Here is a 7,311-nt window from a genome sequence, read left to right as displayed (position 1 = left end):
GATAACTGCATTTACAAAATTCATGATGCTTACTTGATATTCCTTGTGCACCATGAAAATACTGTAAAAATTATTCACTCCATTAAAATGTCTTGAAAAAGCAGTGAAAATAAATTTCTGAATTTTCATGGTAAACTTACTAGTTCTACGATTTTCATGACCCTGAAAAGACACTGAAAACCATTGCAACTAGTACAAAATTATAAGCAGAGAAATGTTTTTAAACTAGGAATAATTTATTCTTTTTGTATGTTAGAAACTGTCATTTACACTAAAAAATCTACTGTGCACCTCATTTATACGTTCTACAATGTATAATGTTCATGACTTTTCATCACAGTCTTTCTATTCTACAGCTACTATACCTGTGGGCTACTAGCTATTAAGTTGAACCTCCTTAAATGGACACCTCCTACCTTTCTACAAACATGCTGTAGTGGTCACTGAGATTACCAAATAATAAAAGGTCAAATTCTAAGCCACATACAAACACTTAAATACTGCATGTTTAAGTCCAAATGGAAGATAAGACATCTGGTAATGAAAAAAGTTATGATGTCACAATTACAAGTGGTACATGGACTCATGTAGCCACTAACTGGCTGTTTAGTGCAATTTAGGTATGAGTGGGTTTCTTTAAGTGAAGAGTGGTTGATTTGAGTGTGGTGATCTAAAAACCAGGAATTCCAAATTGTGCCATTAGCAAAACTCATTGAGTTGGAACTCCAGAGTTGGAAATAACGGCCGGTGATCGGTAATTACGGATCAAATTTGCCAGCGATAAATTAAACATAATTTCACAAAATTTTTAAAATATATATATATATTAGTGGTCAAAACTTTTTTCAGTGTTGTGGCTCCTAAAAGAGCCGTTGTTTATAAGAGCCAGTATTTCACAATAGAAAGTCCTCCATTTCGTCCAAGCTGGCCAACATGTTGAGAATATCTGCCAAGAATAAACAATAATTGTCCAAGAGTGAACGATAATTGTCCATTAGCAAAGACAAGTCTTGTCCGACTGATAAAGTTGTTGTTATGTCTAGCAGCTGAAGTTCTTTTTCATGAAGTTCCTCCACTACATCAAGGCGTTCATCTCTGATAAAGTTCAGAATTTCACACTTGCGATCTATAATGGCGTCTCAAAATGTTTCGCGCTCAAATAAAACCGCTGTACAATGTGACTGCAGAAACTCATTAATGTTAGAGGGGGGTGTTTGAATTGACATTGGAGATTGCAGAAGCACATGGAAAGAAGTTTTCATGGACATTTTAACATGGCAAGCAATGTTCCAAAGGCCCGCACTTTAAAGAAGTGGTGTGCTGAATTCAAATGGCTTGAAATTCGCGACAATCATATGTACTGTCAAATATGTACAAAGTGGCAGAAGAGACTTGCTTCTTGTAGAAACTACAGCGATGCATTTATTACAAAAGGTAGCAACCCCGGGGGGGGGGGGGGGGGGACTCCCATATGAAACAGACGGGGATGCTCGTCGTCGTCTCGCTTAGGGGTGTAAATTTTGGATTTTGGTCTCGCTTAGGGTGTTCCGGGCAAAGCGCCAATATTTTATGCCACCAAGGTCTCGTTTAGGGTTCCGCGAAGTAACACAGAATTACGCGAAGAGAAACAGAAGTCAAATTTCCTTTTAAATTTTCTTTTTAGATAAAAGCATTCGATGATTATGCCTTTTTATCATTAAAACTCATTGCGTGTCGTATTTTTGTGTTTTTAAACGGTCTCTTTTAGGGGTCAAAATTTGCTCAAGCCACGCCTAGATTGGTCTCCTTTAGGGGTTAAATTCAAAATTTCCGACGAGCATCCCCGTCTGTTTCATATGGGAGTCCCCCCCCCTCCGGGGTAGCAACAACTGGCAAAGAAGTGCCGTCAACGAACATAACATCAGTGCAATGCATTCAGATGCAAATGACCACGAGAATCGAGAAACTCTTGGAGATCAATTTCGAAAACACGTGGTCCATAAAATACTGGATGACAATCCTCTGAAGCAATGTTTCGCACAGATGTCGAAAACGAGCACCATATGTTAGTACGATCTTTTGAAGTTGGCTATTACATCGCTAAGAAAGGTAGACCTTGATTGTCAATCAATTCTTCATCAAGTGTTACTAGGTTTAGTTCTTAGTTCAAGTTGAACTGTTCACGTTGTGAAAATAGAATACTCAAATAAAGTAGACACTAACGTCACAACAGAAAATTGTACCTTTATTGGGATTTCCAAAATGTTGGGGGGGGGGGGGGGGGGAATGATTTGAACCTTCACAAAAAATCACCTATCAATCTGTTTTTCCTTATTTCCAACTCTGGAACTCTAGGGAATTTTTGGGACTACGAATTTAAGGAAATCTTTAGGAATTCCATTCAATGATTCAACTTGAGTGAGATAAAATTCTTAAGAGAACTTTTTGCAATAGTACTGCATAGTCCAGTGAGACAACAATCAAAGCTTAAGTGCCCTTTTAGGATTTGATTCCATCTGGTGCCTTGAAAAAATGAGCTTAACTTCAATCTTGAATTTTACAAGGTTTGGTGTTATTCAAAGCATGTCTTTTGAGATAACTCACTCTTCGTAATACATGTACTTGGCTTAAGCAGTGTCCCTTAAAGGCTCCAAACTTTTAACATAAAATCACTGTGTACACGGATAAATGAAAAAGAAAGCTTTTACTCTGATGCACTCCATAGAATGTGAGAAATCAAAATATCAGCAACGGATTACCATATTATTTTGATGCGCTCACAATCAGCCTTTAATTAATTAAGACGAACAGGAACAGGAAGCATTACTCTTGAAAATTATACTCTCCAAGTCAGCACTTAATCGTTTCAATGAACTCCAGTATCTTTCGAATCTTGCTGATTTTTTGTCAATGTATAATGAATCTGACCATCATTGGAAAGATTGTTATCCTCCGCCATCTTGGATAACACATGCGAAACCAAACTGGAAACTAGTGAGCCGCTTTCGTTCTGGTCAGCAGTCGATGGTAACTATAATTGGGGATACATGAAGTACCTAGGTAACCAGTCCAGGCTCTTTAGCTCTTGGGCGAATTTTGAGCGGTTTTATTCAAACGTTCGTATCAACGATCACAAATTTGTGGTGACGATTGTTTTGTTAGTTACCCTTTAAATGTTGATCAAAGCAAGGAAATGCTTACAACAACTGAAGTAAAAAGGTAAGCGTTAATAACTATAAGCGAATAAAATTTGATTTGATGCCTTATTTTTCCTCAAAATTACCAACGATTTACATGTAGACTTCAAAATTGTCATTGTCAGGCAAGAGTACTTAATTTGGCCTAAATGCTATAACCCTGTAAAAAAAGTGGTATACCTTTAACAAGAATAATGAGCTTTTAGATCAAATAGTAAAGCAAATGATTTGATATAAAAATGCTCATACGGCAAATTACATGTAAAGAAGGTTTCAGGGGTCGCCGACGCCATCTTGGTTGTGGGGCAAACGCAGCAAAAGTTACAGTGAATGTATGGGAAAAATCGTGATTTTGATGCTCGATAACTTGATGCTCGATGCTTCATGTTCCTGTTCGTCTTAATTAATGTTTGTAAGTAAAGAGACACACTTAAGTTAGAATAGAAATGATCAGTGATTTAGAGGAATCACTACTTGCATCATTAAAGTTTATATACTGTATTTTTTTAGTTGCCATGAAAGACTATGAAGAGACACTTCCTGAAAAAAATAATTATTTGATGGGACAGCAAGGAAAGGTCCTTTACAGCAGACAATTCTGTCTCCTTGACCAGTTATGGTTTGATGTACACTTGGGGATCTCTCTTTGCAGGCTTGTTGTAGTTCTGTGACTTATCTGAAATGTTTAAGAGCTTTTGTTCATTTAAATTTAAAACAAGAATCCAATCCAAAGATTTTGACATGAATTAAATGTTTGGGTACATACAATAAAAGATTAAACTGCTTTAAAATCTGTGACGTATTCTATTTTTTTGTCTGAGCTACAGTATGGTAGTAACTGTTAATAGCTTGACTGCAGTGGATTCTTTGTACATAGTAAAACGTTTCCAGCACATTTATGATTTAATGGCATATTATTTTACGGGAGGAGAATATTATAACCTTGTTTCTTGAGTTCCACATGTGCACTTCTATTTCTCAGTTATTTTCAGTTATTCTTTTTGATTTTTCTGACCTTGGTCAAGAACATTCCAGCTATTGCCCAAATCTTTGCTCTATTAATTCCAAGAAATTTCCAGAAATTCCTAGTAATTTCAAGCTAATTTGCATAATTTAGAATTCCAAGCTTAAGTGAGCATTTTTTACTATTTGGAATTCCCAGAGTTATTTCGCAAGGGTGTTACTTTATTCATTAACATATGAATAAATAAGTTATTGTTTAAACTTGTCAGTTTTTAGTGGCTTTCATAATCGTTTTATATTTAGTGCTCATGCACTACTTCTATGAGTGCTAGTTCTAATTTTTATGAGGAAAACAGTACGACTAGGCTGTATCATCATGACATTTGATGGTTTAAACAGCATGAAAATGCCATGAAAATGCACTAGAATATTATTCATGGCATCATAAACCTAGTGGCCACTAAAACATGAAAATGGCCTAAAAATACCATTAAAATTATCATGGCCATCATTTTTGGTACGTTTCATGATAATTTCATGGGCCATGAAAACCAAACCCCATGAAATTCATGTTAAAAGGATACCATTAAAAGTCCGTGAAAACAACAGCCCTCCATCCTGGAAAAACCATGGGTTTTTCATAGCAACAAAAAGCCTGTGAAAAGTATGGCATGAAAAAACTATGAAATTCTCAAAAATAATGCTTTTATCATGGCCATGAAACGTACCAAAAACCATGGGCTTAACGACTATGAAATTCATATTATTAAGATCATGAATTTCCCATTAATAAGTAATTAAATTGCACTGATTATACTCTAAAAATGCCATGAGAAATTCATGGCATTTTCATGTGATTTCATTATCATAGTGTTGAGAAGTACGAGGTATTGTTCTTTGAGGCCCTTCACTGTTCCATGAATTACATCAAGAATATATTACAGGAGCTACCACATCACATCACTGATATTGATACACTTATTACACTAAAGGAACTTCTTTCCATCCAGTATAGCAAAGAGAAACTCAGGCATGTTCATTACAGGAAGACTCTGATATATGTTACCATTGCTCAATCACTAGTTGTCAGATAAGCGTACTTCTTGTGACCCTCAGTGAAATGATTAAAATCTACTATGCACAAGAAGAACCAAGATCCCCCAAGATGATCCTGCGCCTGCATAACCTCTGCTGGAGGCATGCAATTCAATGCCGCAAAGTGCTGACACTACCAAAGGTTTTGACATACAGGAAACTCTTTGGTCTGTACCTCCACAGCTGTGTCACCCACTCCAGTAAATAGCCTCGAGTGGTTTCGTACAGATCTACAAATGCAGAAATGTTTGAAATGCTGTTTGAGAAGTTGTCAGACATAACAATGAAAACTTGGAGCAAAAGGATTGAAGACCTATCCACAAATGCAATGCTGCACTTACAATAAGAGAAAGCTAACACTGGTAGTGACGGTGTTCTCAGGGAGGAGGAAAGAGAAACAAGTAAGATGGCACAGTCACTTCCCAAATTAGGCAACAATGTGATCTTTAAGAGTGAGATATGCAGATAGCTGGGCAGCTCACGTAAAGTTAATCCCTGATTTTCTGAAGCCAGGACAGGGTGTTTGGTGGAAAGAGATGGAAGACCATGTTGAATTTTTTGATGGGCCACAGGAAGCAAACTCCAGACAAGAGGAACCAAACCTGTAACACTTCTGTTCCAGTTCTATAAACATGGAGCAAGAGCTACTCAAAATTTCTGGGAGAAATGCTTACAAGATAAGGTGAAGATCCCTGCAACAAAAATGAGAGGTGGCTCTAGTACGTGGGAAAGACCCCCTGACATGCTGCTTGGTTCAGTGGATGGTAGATGCTACTGATGATGACAATAACAGTGATGAGACTCAAATGGAAACTGTTGGCTCGGGATGCAAAGAATGAAGACTTAACAGACTGTGGTGATGAACCTGAAGATAATGATAACGGTGAAGGTTACAGTGATCATCATGGACATGAAGAAGTTCCATGCTCAAGAAAAATAAATGTAAATGCACAACTGCAAACAGAGGCTGAAACACCACTTAAGCCTGACTCACTCCTTCATGATAGAGAGAGAAAAAGAAAAATGGCTGAGCTAGGCAAGTCTTCACCCCAAGAACCACCAACAAAACACCAAAAGTCAGATACATTGGTACCCAAGAAAGAAAAAGCCATATAACAAGTCCTGGGAACTTGTGAAGAAGTGCAGAAATTTGAGAAACTGAAACAGAACGTTGGCAAGAACCTCAAATCCAGATATCACATTGAACACTATGGAGCACACCTTGCTAAAGTACGAGTTCTGGTGCTGAAGGCATACAAGACGATTTTTAATGGTATTCAGACCTGGAAAAATAATTACAAATCATCTAATCATAAACATGCCACAGAAAATGAAATTAGAACCAACATCTAAATTGCCGCTGACAGAAAAAAATGAAGACTGCTTCAGAGCTGCTCAAACTATGGAAGATTACTGTGCACCTATTTAACCTTTCATGACTACGTGTTCAGCTCAGTTTTACAAATGTTGCATTCACAGTACAGTATCTCATACTGTAATGTGCAGAACCGCACAGCAGTTCCACACAAAACAACACCATCCTTACCGACAATTACGTAATTATTATGAGTACTTCATATTTTAAAGTTTGATATAACTTTGGCTATGATTCAAATTATTTTACAATTCAAGTTCCACTTTTACAGAGGTATTGTTGTTGATACATAAATTCTGATGTAGAACAGTCTTGCCTAAAAACCATTGATGCTGTAAAAATTAAAATGACTGCAATATTATTAAAGCTTGGTATATTTGTAAACCCAAAACTCATGGTTTTTACATTACTGATTCAATTCTACTTCAGTGCACTGGAAGATTAGAAATGAACTACCAGCATATCATTGCAAAAAAACTTGTGTCTAACAAGCCAAATTAATGCTATCTGCGAGATTCTTGATCAAAATTTATCTTCTCTTACAAGACTTTTCCAAATGCACAACCTTCATATAGAGGCAGGCCAACAACTTCATCAGAAAGAAAATAATTTAAATCAGATCACTTGCTGAGAAATCAGAATCTACAAAATCTTTTATTTTTCTACCCAAAAAGATGCTCAATTGGAACAACAGTTATAAGC

The 7,311-nt window shown here is 36.7% G+C and overlaps 1 pseudogene; it reads left to right on the top strand.

The window, feature by feature from the left end:
• LOC138002301 (uncharacterized) overlaps positions 1 to 5,842 on the top strand; it is a 6,362-nt pseudogene extending 520 nt beyond the window's left edge.
• Positions 5,843 to 7,311: the final 1,469 nt, after the last annotated feature.

The sequence above is a fragment of the Montipora foliosa genome, chromosome 5 (genome assembly GCF_036669935.1).
Source record: "Montipora foliosa isolate CH-2021 chromosome 5, ASM3666993v2, whole genome shotgun sequence".
Classification (NCBI taxonomy): Eukaryota; Metazoa; Cnidaria; class Anthozoa; order Scleractinia; family Acroporidae; genus Montipora; species Montipora foliosa.
Note: the sequence above shows the minus strand (reverse complement) of the source record. Positions and strands in the feature narration are given on the sequence as shown.